Below are 17,936 nucleotides of genomic sequence, written 5' to 3'. Positions count from 1 at the left end.
GAAGTCCTCTCTAGGAAAGGACACACCAACTGGCTTCCCAGTGTCTAATGGTCAGTCCCGAAAACATAAATACAAGTAACATATATGGATACAACGGATTATATTTACGAGTAGATGTCTATACAAATACATATAAGCATGAAATAGTAAGTGATGAAATAAAAGGATATGGATTTAAAGGAGAATAAGGAAGGACATGTGGAAGGTTTCAGAGGGAGTAAAGGGAAGGGAAAATGTTATAATTAAATTATAATTTCAACCAACAAACAAGACTAAAGTCAATGCATTTGACAAAGAAAGTGTTAGCCCTGAAGCCCACGTCCATAATAGTTTCCTCGTGTATCAAAGTAGGCATGGCCATACACCACTGGGAACTATTTAAAACAGTGGCTACTTTAATAGTGAGTGCTTGTACATAGATGGATAGGGTTTATTGTTGTTGCTGCTGGTGTTCTCAAAGCCCAATGGCTAGGCATATGCCATTTGTAGGAATTACAGACCTTAAATGCAACAGCCACAGCTCTTCAGAAATGTCCTTCATAAAGTAGCATGCCAAATAATACTTCGATGTATCCCTTCCCGTGTTCAACCTCTTCTCCCTTCAACAATTACTTGCAAAACAAAGACAAAAACAAAAACAAAAAACAACAATGACAAAAAACTTCCTTTCTACCTCGTTGCTATGGGTTTCTCTGATAGATTAGCTTGAACAATCTCTCTGTTCCTGACATCTTAGGCCAGTTTATTCTTTGTCGAGGCTGGAGATTACTTGGGCGTTTGAGGAGGTTTATCAGCATCCCTGGCATGACCACTAGATGCCCAAAGCTCAAAGCCCTTCCATATAGATATAAGAATAAAAATTGCTGCCATAAGTTGACAATGATCCCCATCCTTTTCAGAATTGGGCCTGTATCTTTTCCTTGCTTAAGGGACATAGTCAGCTCTAATAGGTTAGGCAGAATCATTACCAAGGCACCACGGTGTGAAATACGACATACTGGTAGGGTCTACCTCAGTCTGTGCCACAGAATCGTTTCCAAGTAGTCATTTGTTGTTAAATTTTGGAATCATGTTCATTGCACATCAGAATAAAAGTGACCAAATAAATGTGATATTTGTGGTGGTTTAAAACAGAATGGCCCCTATATACACATACACACATAATATATGTATGTGTGTGTGTGTATGTGTGTGTGTCTGTGTCTGTGTGTGTGCATACATGTCCATAGTAAGTGGCACTATTGGAAGTTGTGGTCTTGTTGGAAGAGTGGTGCTCTTGTTGGAGGAAGTCTGTCAGTGTGGGGTTGGGCTTTGAGGTCTCATAGGCTCAAACCCCACCCACTGTAACACATAGTCTTTTATTTCTGCCTGCAGAACAATATGTAGAGCTCTCAGCTCCTCCAGCACCATGTCTGCCTACATCCTGCCATGCTTCTCACCATGCTGATAATGGACTAAACCTCTAAGACTGTGAGCGAGCCCCAATTAAATGTTTTCCTTGATAAGAGTTGCTGGGGTCCTGGTGTCTCTTCACAGCGATAGAAGCCCTAACTAAGACAATGTTAAACTGAGAACTGTATCATTATGTGCCACACATGAGCTTAGCAAAACACAAGCTATTCCCAGCTAGCCACCAATGGGAAGCACACAGAGATCCTATCAACGAGAACATGATTCTGTGTTTCACTAGGAAACGTTTTTCATCCAGCTTCAGTTTCTTACGGAGAAATCAGCTCCTTGCCCAGAACTGTGGGAGACGAACTCACTCTCATTCATAAACCATAATGCCGTGCCCCAGGATGGGAGGTAGGAAAGCAGCTGACTGCTTGAACAGCTGTTCTGTTGTCAGCTCTGGGCAGAAAAGTAGAGGAGAGAAGGCGAAGGCAGGAAGTTGGCTTAATGCTTTGCCACATGTATGCATATGTTCTTGGAGGCTTGAGTTCTGAGAAGAATCAGTGGGGGTTTAATTCAATTCTATGATAGGCTTCCATTTACCTGTTTTACAAACTGCTAAACAGGAATAAATCGCTGGGTATATATCCCTGTGTACACTGGGAGCACGAACCTGGCTCTCCCTGATCCTGATCCTTGCAGTAGCTGGTTGAAATATAAAGAATGGAGCTAAATCCTCCCTTCCAGAATGACCCTTTTGACGAGTCAGAAAATGACTGAGAATGTGATCGGTTTAAAGAGGCAGGAGGAGGAGGAAAAAGGCAGTGGGTTCGCTCTCATGAGTCACTATTGATGTCAGCTCGGCACTTTTTCAACAGTTAAGGAATTAGAGCAGATCTCTTTTATGAAGGAGGCAAGTTGAAGCATTTGCTGCTCTTGAAAGGTAATTTAGCACTGTCAAGCTCACGGCCTGTCAGAATCCAGCACCGGAATTGTGTTTACTTAGTACAAAGATCAGAGAGTCAAACACATTTTGGTAAAATAATAACAGGAAGAGCCCCTGTCGCAGGAAAGAGATCTGCCAGGCTTCGAAGAAGTAATTTACATAAACACTGTAAGCAGCCCGTGTGAACAGTCCTCCCCCTACAAAGCAAGCTTTCAGGAGACTTAATCATGAAAGTGTTTGTGGGAAAGCGGAAGAGAGAGTCAGGTAGGAGATGTTAGAAGTCATGAAAACACTCTATAAAAGTCTTTAATATTTTGTGCAAGCATGGGGAAAAATTGGCTTTCAATTGCTTCTACGAATGCTGGGGAAAAAAGGTAAAAGCTTAGTACTGTGTGAGTCATTTGATGCCAGAACTCAGTGTTTTCTTAAAGTACATATTGAATGAAGGGGACACACACACACACACACACACACACACACACGTGCATGTACACGCGCGCACACACACATGCGCATACACACACATACAGGCAGAGACAAACATGCATACACTTCCATAGAATCCCCTCAGGCAGACTTTGATTAAAAACAAATCTAGTTGAACAGACAAGCTCCGATGCTTTAACTCTTCGTGACTGCGTGTTCAAGTTCACCGTGCGAACTTTAGACTTTTCTCTCTGTGATGTTTTCCCGTGACTTTACAGTTGCAAACAGATCTGCATTGAGTTGGAAGAGCAAAGTGGATTGCTTCATTGCGCGAGGTGCTGCAAAACATCTCAGACAGAAAAGAGCGAAGAGCAAACACCATCACACTCCGCTGCTTTCTTTCTCTGCCCATTAACTCTCGCCGCATTCATTCATCTTTGTGCTTTTTAATCTACTGGCGCTCAGGAGTACAGTGCACGAAGATTCTGCATTCGTGATTCCCAATGCACCCCCTCTGTTTCACATCCTTCCCTGCTTCCCCTTCATCGTTCCTCATCCCAGCTATATCCCACTCTCCTCTGACACAGACGCCCACAGCAATGCCAGATGCGTTGAAAAATAGAATCTAATCTGTGTGTCAGGTACTTGGGTGACTAAATAGAAGCATTTTTTAATCCAAGCATTAATTCAGCCGATTTAAACTTTCTCCATTCTTTGCCAATGTTCATATACGTAGATGATATGTTTTCATCAGCTACAACCCTCATCATTCTCCTTTGTATTCCTCCCATTTCATTTATGCTATACATCTCCCTGATGATGGATTGTCATCCTGCTTTCCTGTCTTCTTATTGGTTTGTTTGGGCTTTGGGGGCGGGGCTTACTGAGCTCTACTGTGGTTGTTTACTGGAGCGAGTGGGAGGGGTTATTCACTGGAAAAGCATCCATTGGCTGTACCACTGAGGAAAGCAGTTCTCTCTCTTCTCACTATCCATCAACACCCACTGGCTTCTCAGACAGCGATGGTGCCTCTCTCAAGTCCCTCCACTATCCACAGCGGAATGTCCACAGGCCCTGTCTTGTGATGACCACACCTGACATGGCTTTATGAATGGAACAGCCGTGTCATGTCACGTCAGGATGCTCCTGGCCATCCTCTGCCTCTGACACTGTTTCTACTGCTCGTTCTCCCGTGAAACATAGATGTATGTGTCCTGTGTAGGACTGAGCACGCAACAGTGACTTATTCTCAACACTGTGAGCACATATGAGTTACTGCAGAGCAAAACAAAACAAAACAAAACAAAACAAAAAAAAAACCAATAGGCTACTCTGGTCCAGTCTGATGTTCCCATTCCACATGTTGGGTATAAACATGTAAATTTAGAAGTCAGGTCTTTACTCTTCCGGCCTATGACTGACCAGTTTGTCTCTGGTGAAGCAGTAGATACAGTTAAATCTGAATTGTAAGTTTCATGTGGTCTTACCATGTGTAAGCTGTTCAGTAGTCCTCCCACAGTTTGAGTTTTCTTCAGAAAGTGTTTTCCTGGAATGAAATTTGAAGTAAGAGACATTTATATTAGCCTAAGTAAGGTAGAAGGACAGAGAAGGAGGTGGGGACCGAGTAGACAAAGTAAAAACGTTCAGCAGGGGTGGACGTTGGGCTGCTTTTTAATCACTTCTTCAAGGAGCTGTGGAGGACTGTTGGCCAATCCAGACACTGCTTATGACATGGCAGCAGTGCCTGTGTTAAAGCCTGACCGCACAGCCTGACACAGGGTGGCAACATAAGGACTTGGTGTTTAGAGTTCTTGCCAGTGCAAAGCCTGTGGCTGTACATCAACTCCTCTTTTTAAAGGATCTGGCTGGGGCATGGCCATGACTACCACAGCCTGTTAATGTACTCAGTTATTTTACCTCAAACACTTGCTCATCTATGTAAGAATGTAGAGAGCTGAAGGGGCAAAGCCTGTGAAGAGTCAACGCTCAAAGTCTTAGAGCATCTGATCGAGTTCAATCCAATTTGCCAGCTTCAAAATTAGGCCACAATGTTCTCTTAACTCTTCCAAAGAGATATTTCTATAATTAACCTTAGATTATAGCACTCCAGAGCTATGCTTTCTAGTAACCAAGCCCTATAGTCATGTACATGCAAGAAGACACACATACACACACACACACACACACACACACACACCACACACACACACATAAACGCATGCATGCATGCACACACACTTGTGAGTGTGTGTGAGTACAAGGAACACGCTAAAACCATGCAAACTCATTGGGGAGAAAAACTTTCTAAACAAGAGAAGCAAAATGTTAAGAGAAAGGAGCAAGGGTAATAATTGGGATGAAAATTATTATTTTTTTTATATTGATGACAGAAAAGAGTTAAATAGTTAATAATGAAGGCAATTGTTATCTCTCAGTATCTCATCCTAAAAGATGAAAGAAATTGTTATTCCTTTCTGTATTTGGCAACTTTTAATGATCTGAATACAACTAGGCTTTTCTCTGAAGTAATTCTGAGTTTTTTGTGTCTACCTGGGAAGCATAAATGAGGCATTGGCTTACCTGGTCACTTTTGATGAAATAGCTCATAGTCCAGTTTTATCATGCTGTAAAATTAAAGAGTAGCACGAAAAGATCTTGTTTCCCAGTAAAGAAAAGAATACATCGCTAGGAAGAGGTATTGATCAGGATGGCTGATGTTAGCTGTTCTAACCATTTATAATATAGAAGAACTCAGTGGTCAGTGAATTGGCATGTGATGTGTAAGGAGATAGCCATGACTTGGGCACATTGCTTTACGTTCGAGTGATATGATGACCTTAATGTTCATTATTGGATTCTCTTCATTTAACTAACCAACTCTCAAATAAGTAGTACATTAATCCTTTCATATGGGGCCCTTGTGATTTAAACATGTCCCCACCTGTCAACACCATCCCACTGGACAAATTTCAAGAATTTTGAGGACAGCAGCACACCATACTACACGACATCATCAGCATACAAAGTAGGCGGGGCGTAGCATTTAGAACATAGGAATGAAGGTATTTGCTCCAGTGAAAATGGCTTCCCACAACCTCAGGGAGATGTTTTGCAAGCTTAGCAAGACATTTGTCTCAGAACAGTGGGTACCTTAACCTGAGGTTACTCATGACTTTCAGCATTTAATCAAACAACTGTGGGGTTCTTTTGGTTGTTGTTTTTGTTTTTGGATATTTTATGTATTTACATTTCAAATGTTATCCCCTTTCCAGGTGGTTTCCCCTCTGGAAACCCCTATCCCATCCCCCAACCCCTTGCTTCTATGAGGGTGCTCCTCCTCCACCCACTCCCACCTTGCTGCCCTGGCATTCTTCTCCAATGGGGAATCAATCCTTCACAGGACCAAGGGCTTCTCCTCCTACTGATGCTGGACAACGCCATTCTCTGCAGGATATGTGGCTGGAGCCATGGGTCCCTCCATGTGTACTCTGGTGGTTACTCTGGTCCCTCCTGGGAGCTCTGGGGGGTCTGAATAATTGATACTGTTGTTTTTCCTATGGGGTTGCAAACTCCTTCAGCTCCTTCAGCTCCTTCAGTCCTTTCTCTAACTCCTCCATTGGGGTCCCGTGCTCAGTCCAATGGTTAGCTGTAAGCATCTGCCTCTGTATTTGTCAGGCTCTTGTAGAGCCTCTCAGGAGACAACTATAACAGGCACTTGTCAGCGAGCACTTCTTGGCATCCGCAATTGTAGGTTTTGTAGCTTCACTATATTTAATACGTAAGGTGGCTGTGCCACGGTAGGTTGGTTGATATAGGGACACAGTGGCATCACTTTGTCATAGGCTTATAAATCACTACTATTATGACAAAAGAGAGGCTCACTTTTGACCTGGCATGCATGTCTTCTATTGTTTCATAGCCTCCGGCTTGTCCTTGGCTATGCCTCAGCAGGACAAGACAAAGAAATGAAATCCTCCCAGGTGCCTAACAGAAAGGTGAACTGTAACCTGGTACCCTTACCTATCTTTTTTCTGAAATGTCACTGGAGGCAGTAGGAAAGATTGATAAGCTTTTGTGAAACTCTTTCACATCCCTCTTTCTTCAACTCCAGCATGAATGTTACGTAGTGGATTGATGCGATGTGTGCCAGTTTTTTCTTGCCAGCCTTTTCCACGTTTTGAAATACTGAGATAATACTGATATCTTTGCCAAACACTGGGTAGAGGAAATACTGCTGCTCTGACCAGGCAAAGCAGTTTCCCTAGAACTGGAGACGTGTAGACATCCTTGAAACTCACTCCAGGCCTAGTAAATCGAACAAGCACAAACAAACCCCTTAGCTTAGATTCTGTTATTGTTATAAATTTTTCAGTTTATCACCTGACTGCTACTCACATGATATTCTGGTCCTCTTACAGGTGTCATTCATTAAAATTTTACAATCATTTCTTACATGTACCTGACAAGAGACTTGAATCACACCTGCCATCCCAGTACTCTGAAAGCTGAGGCAGGAGAAACATTTGCGGTAGAAGACCAGGCGGCGCTACAGAGTGAGTTCTAAGTCAGGTGTCAAAAATAAATAAACAAGAATGAAATAGGCATTTCAAAATTTCAAAGTCACTGCTATACCCCAGTCCCTTGGTTTGTCATATAGAGAAGACTTCTATAATATCTGAGAAGACAGGGGAATCCAACAAGAGTTCACTTTCCGAAGAAACAAGATGGCTGCAGGTTTCACATGGTAGCTGAGTGATAAGGTGAAATAATCTTATCTACAATAAAGTTATCACCTATACTTTGACTAAAATATGACTGATACTCTTTCCATTTTATACAGATTTTAAGATTTGTCCAGCACAGGAATTTCAGAAGACCCCTTCAAATGTGTTTTGCCATCTCAACTTTCTCTATCCTGTGTTTAACGTACACAGGTGCTTTGCCTCCTGATCCACAGAAACAGATATAGCAGACCTTTCACTGCAGTCAGGGTATAGAACACGTACATTGATTTTTAAAAGTTGTCGTAAAAAGAAGAAAACACCCTCAATAAAATGTGTCACTATTATTTTTTGCCAACAGGAGAGTTGGATTTTTACTAAACCCAGTATTTAACAAAACACCAGTGATTTCAGGAACCCACACGCTTAGCAACCAGGAAGTGAGCTCAGCCTTTGCCTGAGAATGAATTATGTTTTATGTCCCCAGCAGGCTTACCTACTTTCTACTGTAGTAAGACATTATTTCTTTTGCAATTCGTCAAGAGAACACAACATAAAATAAAACTTTTATATCATTGTCCTTCAGTACCTCAACTGGGCTACAGGTGATATATGTCTCTCCAGTCACTAGAATAATTGAAAGGCATAGTCCCTTTCCTCTTCTTACCTCAGCACAGCCCTAAATGTCAAGAGTGACAGGAAATACAGACTAAAACAAAGTCACTCTTCAAAGCTGGCAGCCCCACATCTGCACCCTGGGAAAGGAAACGTTTGATAAGGGAATTAAAACAGAGATTTTTTTTTTTAACGGATTGTGGAGGGAGAAGGGAGGTTTCGGTTTGACTTGGTTACCTTGCAAAATCATGCAGAACTTTCCCGACCGAGTATATGACCTGCAGAGTTAGAGTTATCTTCTCTGTGTAAGAAGATAAGCGAGCTTGTCTTTGCACTCAGAAAATTACTCAGGCCCTTCTTGAACGGAGTCTGGATTGCTCACAAGTTTTCACTCAGTAAAACTGACTTCATTTTTCTCTCTCTCTCCTGATGATCCCCTAAGAGCTAGAATTGTATCAGCCTGGAATGTAACTCAGGCACATATGACTCATGGACTACAGAATTCCCATCTCCATAAATGACTCAAACACACTGAAATACATACTAATGACATTTACAACAGAATTCAATGTATAAGAGCAGAGTAATATCACTCCCGTAGGAGAAAGCTTGCTCTATTAGGCTGACGTCAAGAAGCACGAGAGATAAGACATTTTTGAGGAACCCTATGTTCAGTCAAATCTCCCACTCAAAATTCTAAAACAGGTTAAAAAACAATGCAAACATAATATAATTCTATTATTCCATTAGAGATAGATGAAAAATATTATTTTTCCCAATTGGAGATTTAGTTTTCCCTATCTCCATACAAGGAAAATATGTTCGCTTGTTTGCTTGCTTGAAAATGGAAGTCTACTTCAGTATTTGGTGTTGCAGACTTACTGCTGAAAATGAATTCAAGAGAATGTCTGTTTAGTTCCACACTGAACAGTAACGAACACCCGAGATCATCCTCTCAGAAGGATGGGGCAGCAGGAGATTTACCCACACTTCATGATCTCCTGCAAAGAGCATGAAACTTGATAGAGAGTGACAGGAATGACATTGGAAGCCCAGCCTTCCAATGACCCATCATAAGCAACAAGAAAGTTCGCTTGCCACAGTTTTCTTATTTCGTTTGTTTGTTAGCCATAAGAACGGAGCAAGATCATGTACTTGCAATGACTACTGAGCAAAGTAGCAGGGTTTATATCACTACAGTGCAGAGTGCAGTGTTTAACGCAGAGTAACTGTCACAGGAAGAATAACAACCTGCCCTGTCCACATCCTAAGCCCTGGAGTTTGCTGATGTGTCTCCTCCTTTGACCAAGGAAGAAAAAAGTCAATAGATAGACAGTATTAAAGTTGTTAACTAAATGACTTTAACAAAGTTGGATTATCAGGACCATGTAGACAAGACTAATGAAATCATAGGGTTCTTAAGTGTAGGTAAGAGGGAAAACCCTGATTGGCCATGACTGCAGTAAGGAAAGAGGTAGGTACCAAGCAATGAAAGCTTTGTGAGCCGGGAAAGGCACAGTCCCTTTAAAGAGCAGCAAGGCTGTCTTAGACTTATGACCCCCAGAACTATAAAGCATAAATTTGATTTGCTTTAGACCATCGAATTGATGGAAATTTGTGATGTAGTTAATCGGGAAACTAAGAAAGCCATTAATCAGCACCTGCGACTTCTGACGTTGAACAGAGGAAGTTTTCCATGGGAATACTGAGTGGCCTTTGATGTAGGACCTGCTGAGTGGATACCCTAACAGGAAATGATATTTCTAAATTAAGACAGGATCCAAGAATCCATATGCATAAAGGGAAATGTGGTCTTCAAGAAGTATGGCAGGGTGATGGCAAGATGGTTCTGCGGGTAAAGGTATTTTGCTGCCAAGCCTGACGGCATGAGTTTCATCCCAGTACTCTCATGCTTGAAGGAAAGAATTAACTCCTGCAAGTTAATCTCACTGACCCCATCAACACATACACAAGTAAATAAAGGCTCACCAAGGAGGAGAGAAATGAGGCAGGACCAAAGCACAATACCTTATGAGATGACATCAGTATCTTTTGAACACACAGGCACGCAATATTGCAAACCCCACCTTGTAGGAGCTTAAATTCAACATCTTTGCTAAGAGCTATCATTTCCTGAGAAATTTAAATGCACCTATTCTTTTATAGACCCATTTGACATTTGCTATGATTTCATGAGTCTGATGTACTTATGCTTATTAAAAACTGAGTTTTAGGTAAGTTAATTTGTCAGAAGTAGGAGGGGAAATTGACAGACTTAAGGTTTGAGTTCACCTTTCATTTCCAAGGTCATGCTCTTCTGTCATAACCTACATATATGTTTTTCAGAGATAGGTGATTGATTCATGGTGCATGTATTATAGGCATATGACTGGTATTATATTTACTAGTTGCAATAGTGAACTAGAGATATATGTGTACTGTAGGCATGAATGATGAAATAATCAGGAGAAATGAGTGAGTACTATGTAAACAAGGGTGATGTCATCTGTCCCATATATGGCAAGTCATAGCAGACGTCCAGAAGTCATATCTAAGGCATGGCATGGGGGTCTGCAAAGGCCAGAAAATGACATGGAAAGAAGTAGCAACAGAATGGGTCAGGGTGTCAAGAGGGTGTGGTGTGGGAGTGTGTGCAGTGGAGAAAGTGAAGTTGTGAAATGACAGGAACTGGACTGAACAGATGGCAGGTGGTCGTCAGATTTGATGCCAGAGTTTCTATCTTGTCCTGTTAAGGATGTCAGCGGACACATGGAGTAGCCTCAGCAGACACACAGCTGGGCCAATTCTGTATTTCTAGTGAGGACTCCACAAGGGCTCAGCAACAAGTTGTCATGGACAGTGGGAGTTGATGGGACAGTGGAAGTGAGGTCTTCTTAGAGACCCTAAGTAAGAGAGGTTCTACCTTTGTGTGGACTCTCAACACCCTCTCTAAACTTTTGAGTTGTGATAGGAGCAGGTTTCTCTGCCACTCGTTTCTGTTATAATACATTGTTTTCTGGCATCCTAAAATAAGGAGCTACACAATCGTGGATTAGAACATCCATTCACAACCTAAAATGAACTTCTCTTTATAAAATAACCACCCCAAGTGTTTTGTTACAATGACAGAAGTGTAATAGTGTATTACCCTGCCTGAAATAGGGGATTGGGTGGAAAACATATTGATACTACTGGTAGGTAACCGCAAGATGGTAGAAAGCAAGTGTTGCATTTGAAAGCTGTCTCATATAAAGTTTTAGCAGAGCTGCCCTAAAGAGAGAAAGGGTTTTAATGAAAGAAAAGTGTTTGTGAGGGAACAGGTTTCTGGCTTAGTTCATTTGCACAGAACGTTGACCAGGAGGTGTTTTATAAGTGACAACAATGACTTCTTCCAGTGTAAGGACAATCTCAGATACCTGTAAGACCTTGGAGAAGACAGGTCAACTGGTGGTAAGCCCAGGACACAAGGCTGGCCCTCAATGAGGAGGTGTAACCTGGATACAGAGTTGGTTCCCATTACCGTGATGATAGCAGTTACGCGTGGAGTGGGTGATAGAATCTAAGAGTTCACAAACAGGAGGGAGTAGATCCGAGGCCTGCGCCCTGAGGCTGAGGAACAATTAGGACATAAACGCGGGGGTTGGGTTGCAGAATAAGTGGAAGTATGAAGAAAAAAAGAAAAAAGAAAAGTACACGAGAAGGTGTGACTCTTACTCCACGCAGATTCCCTCCCAGACTCTTTGCACTTAGTTAGCTGTGTCATTTATGAACCTCAGGATATTCTATCCAGAGTCAACCATGTGGCTTTCATTGGTCCTTCACGAAGTCCCTATAATTTGCTTCTCTGAAGGGAGTTGGGGGGTTCCGGCTACTTGCTCATTAGCATACAAATCATTTCCTCCCTCAATGTCCTAACCAGGACATCTCTGAAATACCTGCCACAGGACAGAAACTCAATAAATGTCTTTGTTTCATAAATGACTAGCTAATAACCGCCCAACAAGAATTGGTATTTGAGGCAGTAGGGATGCTAAGCACATAGTCTGGCAGCCGTGTTCCCTGTACGCTCACACAGCCCAGCTGTGCTGGAATTCATTTGGAGTTATTAGTTACTAGTATGATTTTGCAAACTAAGCAGGGAATCCCCCAATTTCCGTGCCTTGTTGACTTTATAGGATTTTTTTCATTTGTTATAATTTTACTGTAAATTATCAAGGGGGAATGGGGCTCCCAATGAACCAACTCGAAAGGCTTTTCCTGACTGTTCCCACAGTGAGGAGGGCAACACGGTCATAAATGTGAAAGTCTTAATTATTAACTGAATTTTTAAAAGCAAAGCAAAACAAAACTCAGCTATTTCGGTGTGCTTACCCCTACGGCACCCAGATAATCTCCAATCTGTCTCTGGGTTTGCTGTTGGTTTAGGCTTAATGACAGCTCCGTGCCCTGCTGTTTAAACAGCCATTCTCAGACTTGGCACGGAGCAGGTGCCTGGCGTAATTGCTTAATTGTATGGGTATAATAAAGCTTGGTGGTTTCAATAATAATCACCATAAGAAAAGTGGGGCGAAAGCTCCTCTAGGTACATGGGAAAGTCTGAAACAATGCCAATAATTACCTAGTTTTGCTGACTCTGGAGTTGGGACAGGAGGTCCCAAGCTGAAGAAAATGTGACTTCTCTGTAGGATCAGAGTCCAGTTATCTGTCATGGCATAGTGCTTCTGAGGATGCTCACAGCATAACCATCCCCTCAGCACGACCGTACAGCATTCACCTCTCAGTTGAAGCATGCAATTTCTGGCATTTATCTTCTTAACAGTGACACTGTAGGCATCCAACAATAGATATCCCTTGTTGTGGATTTTCTATGTGGCAATGGCGACAGAATGGCTGTGTGAAATGATAGCTATAAGAAGAAACACAATCTGAGACAATGGACTAACTGCCTCTGTGTTGACAGCTGACTTTGAAAAGGTGTGTGTCACGCTTCACATTTGTCTGCCATGCACTCAATTGCACAGACGTGGAGGGTTCGCAGCCATCCTTCAAGCCAAAGAGCAAAAGAATTGTGGATGGGATATGCTACAGCTTCATGCCGTCTGTATAGCAGCAGGCAAACATTTCCTGTAGAATGCTGAAAAGGAACATTTTGTGTTCTTCAGGCAGTAAGTCTGAGCCACGGCCACAAAACTACACTCTTATGGCCCCACGCACCACATGGGACGCGTACACAAATGACTATGGTTTCTGGTTTCCAATAAAACTTTATTTGCAAACCCGGCAACCTTGCCTTGCAGAATGTCAACCCCTGTCATAGCATCCTGTTATACTGCAAACAGTTACCATTTTTAATAAAATAGTCAAGTTATTCGGTCATTTATAGACACAAAACCCTATTGATTATCGTAATCCTGTGTGGACTTAAACTGCTTTCAAACAAAACCAGATTATGCCTAAATTCTAGAATTAGAACAATATTGTAGGGCTGGAGGAAGGGCACAGCTATTGAGGCCATGATGCTCTTGCCAAGCAGCTGGGTTTTGTGTATACTGGACAGCTCAGGGGCACTGTAACTCCAGCCCCAGAGGATCTGACACTGTCTTTGAAACTTTTTGGATACCCGTATTCATGTGCTCCGGTACTCATACACAAACAGCTAAAACAGAATCTTTTTCAAAAAACAATAGTACCTATGTACCAATTTCCTTTTTTACAGAACGGTACTTCATGTGTGCACTGATTAAAATAATAAGAAGTATCACAGAGTGCTACATTTGGAGGGGGTGGGGCGCAGGGAGGAAGCTGTGATCTTAGTTCAGTCCTTAGAACCCATGTGAAAATATTAATCCAGTGACACACATTGCCAATTCCAGCACTGGGGAAGGAGAAATAAGTTTATCTCTGGGGCTTGATGGGCAGTCAGCTTAACCTATTGGGTAAGCATTCGGACAGTGAGTGACAATGGGTTAATAACAAGGTTGACTGTGGATGAGAACAGTGCTGATGTCCTCGGGCATCTACCTCTGCCTGTGAACTCATATAAACATGCACACAAAATAACCCAAAGGAACACACACACACACACACACACACACACACAGAGAGAGAGAGAGAGAGAGAGAGAGAGAGAGAGAGAGAGAGAGAGAACTTTTTAATGAACTCAAATGAATAGAAAACTCACTGTAGATAATTAGGCCATTAAAATTCTTTTCTCACCTTTTGAATTTCTTTTTAATGCTTATCTTCTTCTTTTTTTTTAAAGGAAGCAACTAGTTTAGAAGCTATGCATCAGAAATAAAACCAAGAATCCTATCCACAGCTCACTGCTCCATCATTAGCAAGTTACTGTGACATCAGTCAGTGAAATGGATTCCCCCATCCTTCTTTAGTCACAGGAACTGACAGAAACGAGCTTATGATTTAGTGCCATTGACTGAAAGCTCAAGAAATTTTTCCCATCAAGGGAAGCTGTTATCCTAGCACATGAATAAAGATGTGGATGAAAACTGCACTCGCCTTTCTGAAAATTAGTTTTAGTTTCGATTCTTTCCATTTCAGTTACACCAGTGGAGGGCTGAATGGATAGAGATCAGCCAGGGAGATGGCTCAGGCACTGAGGTACTTACACAAGCAAACGGACCTGAGGTTAGTCCCATAGAACCCAGATGAGAGACTAGGAATGGGAATGGATACTTGGAACCCCGGAAGAGGTGGAGCTCTAGAGCTTTCTAGTCCAATGAGTGAATCTCAGTCCCATTGAGCGACCTTGTCCCCCCCACCACACACACACACAAGATTTAGAATAAAAGGAAGTCTATTTTGTCTCCCTTCTCTGTGAGATTCAAGCATCCTCCCTCAGGTCCTCCTGTTACTTAGTTTCTTCGAGTCTACTGATTGTAACCTGGTTATCCTCTACTTTATGGCTAATATCCACTTAGAAGTGAGTGCATATCATGTGTTTCTGGGTCAGGGTTACCCAGTAGGATGACATTTTTGAGTTCCATCCATTTGTCTGCAAATTTCAGGATGTCCTTGTTTTTAATAGCCGAGTAGTGTTCCACCTCTAAGTGCACCACATTTCCTTTAGCCATTAGGTTGGTTCAAATGTGGCTAGGACAGAGGGAGAGAGAACTGGGATTTGAGGTTTGGGCATTCTTGGGATGAACCAGGAAATCCCAGGAACTTCTGAGGGTGGCTCTAGCTAAGATACCTAGCAAGAGGAGATATGGAACCCAAAATGGTCACCTCCTGAAATGAGGTGTGACTTCCAGGGAAGGGATGCACACACCAACCCAGCCACACCACCTTTGACTCACAATTCACCCTGCCTGCAAGACGTGCAGGGACAAAGATGGAGCAAAAACTGAGGGAACAGTCAATCAATGATTAGCCCAACTTGAGACCATAAGAGCAAGCCCACGGCTGACAGTATTAATGATATTCCCTATACTTGTAGACAGGAACCTAGCATAACTGTTCTCTGAGAGGCTTCACCCAGTCACTGATGAAAACAGACACAGAAGCCCACAGACAAATATTAGGTAGAGCGCAGGGAATCTTGTAGAAGAAGAATGATATGGACTAAAGGAGCCCGGGGGCACACGCACAACACAAGAAAACCTAGAGATTCAAATAACCTGGGTCCATGAATTCTCACAGAGACTTGACCCACCAACCAAAGACCTAGGTCCCCTATACATATGCAACAGATGTGCAGCTTGATCCTCATGGGGGACCCCTAACAAACAGAGCAGAGTTGACTCTATTGCCTGGATTTGGATCCTTTTCCCCTCAATGGGCTGCCTTGTCTAGTCTCAGTAGGAGATGATACACTTAGTCCTACTACAACTTGATATGCCAAGGTGGATATCCGTGGAAGGCCTCCCTTTCTCTGAGGAGAAAGAGAGGGGTGATAGCAGGAGAAGAGGGGAAGAGGGGAAGACAGGAGAGGAGGGAGGGGGATCTGTGATGATCAGGATATAAACTAAGTGAATAAATTAGTTTAAAAAGAAAGAAAACTGAGAAAGACGTGCAAGGTCACTTATGGACTCCCCTACACCACACACACACACACACACACACACACACACACACACACACACACCAAGGCTCTGTGAGAACTGAAGAAAGGATGCTACCTAGAAAATAAGGAACATGGAACGACGTCTGATCTATCTACAGCTGTGGTGCTTTTGAATAAGAATGTCCCCTAGAACAATTTCCTAGACAGATACCAGGTACCGAAGTTAAATCAGGAACAGATAAACCAGTTAAACAACCCCATAACTCCTAAGGAAATAGAAGCAGTCATTAAAGGTCTCCCAACCAAAAAGAGCCCAGGTCCAGACGGGTTTAGTGCAGAATTCTATCAGACCTTCATAGAAGACCTCATACCAATACTATCCAAACTATTCCACAAAATTGAAACCGATGGAGCACTACCAAACTATGAAGCCACAATTACTCTTATAGCTAAACCACACAAAGACCCAACAAAGAAAGAGAACTTCAGACCAATTTCCCTTATGAATATCGATGCAAAAATACTCAATAAAATTCTGGCAAACCGAATCCAAGAGCACATCAAAACAATCATCCACCATGATCAAGTAGGCTTCATGCCAGGCATGCAGGGATGGTTTAATATACGGAAAACCATCAACGTGATCCATTATATAAACAAACTGAAAGAACAAAACCACATGATCATTTCATTAAACGCTGAGAAAGCATTTGACAAAATTCAACACCCCTTCATGATAAAAGTCCTGGAAAGAATAGGAATTCAAGGCCCATACCTAAACATAGTAAAAGCCATATACAGCAAACCAGTTGCTAACATTAACCAAATGGAGAGAAACTCGAAGCAATCCCACTAAAATCAGGGACTAGACAAGGCTGCCCACTCTCTCCCTACTTATTCAATATAGTTCTTGAAGTTCGAGGCAGAGCAATGAGACAACAAAAGGAAATCAAGAGGATACGGATTGGTAAAGAAGAAGTCAAAATATCACTATTTGCAGATGATATGATACTATATTTAAGTGATCCCAAAAGTTCCACCAGAGAACTACTAAAGCTGATAAACAACTTCAGCTAAGTGGCTGGGTATAAAATTAACTCAAATAAATCAGTAGCCTTCCTCTACACAAAAGAGATACAAGCTGAGAAAGAAATTAGGGAAACGACACCCTTCATAATAGACCCAAATAATATAAAGTACCTCGATGTGACTTTAACCAAGCAAGTAAAAGATCAGTACAATAAGAACTTCAAGACTCTGAAGAGAGAAATTGAAGAAGACCTCAGAAGATGGAAAGATCTCCCATGCTCATGGATTGGCAGGATTAATATAGTAAAAATGGCCATTTTACCAAAAGCGATCTACAGATTCAATGCAATCCCCATCAAAATACCAATCCAATTCTTCAAAGAGTTAGACAGAACAATTTGCAAATTCATCTGGAATAACAAAAAACCCAGGATAGTTAAAACTATTCTCAACAATAAAAGGACTTCAGGGGGAATCACTATCCCTGAACTCAAGCAATATTACAGAGCAATAGTGATAAAAACTGCATGGTATTGGTACAGAGACAGACAGATAGACCAATGGAACAGAATTGAAGACCCAGAAATGAACCCACACACCTATAGGCACCTGATTTTTGACAAAGGAGCCAAAACCATTCAATGGAAAAAAGATAGCATTTTCAGCAAATGGTGCTGGTTCAACTGGATGTCAACATGTAGAAGAATGCAAATTGATCCATGCTTATCACCCTGTACAAAGCTTAAGTCCAAGTGGATCAAGGACCTCAACATCAAACTAGACA

This window comes from Rattus norvegicus, chromosome 10 (genome assembly GCF_036323735.1).
Source record: "Rattus norvegicus strain BN/NHsdMcwi chromosome 10, GRCr8, whole genome shotgun sequence".
Classification (NCBI taxonomy): Eukaryota; Metazoa; Chordata; class Mammalia; order Rodentia; family Muridae; genus Rattus; species Rattus norvegicus.
This window is presented reverse-complemented; position numbering follows the sequence as displayed.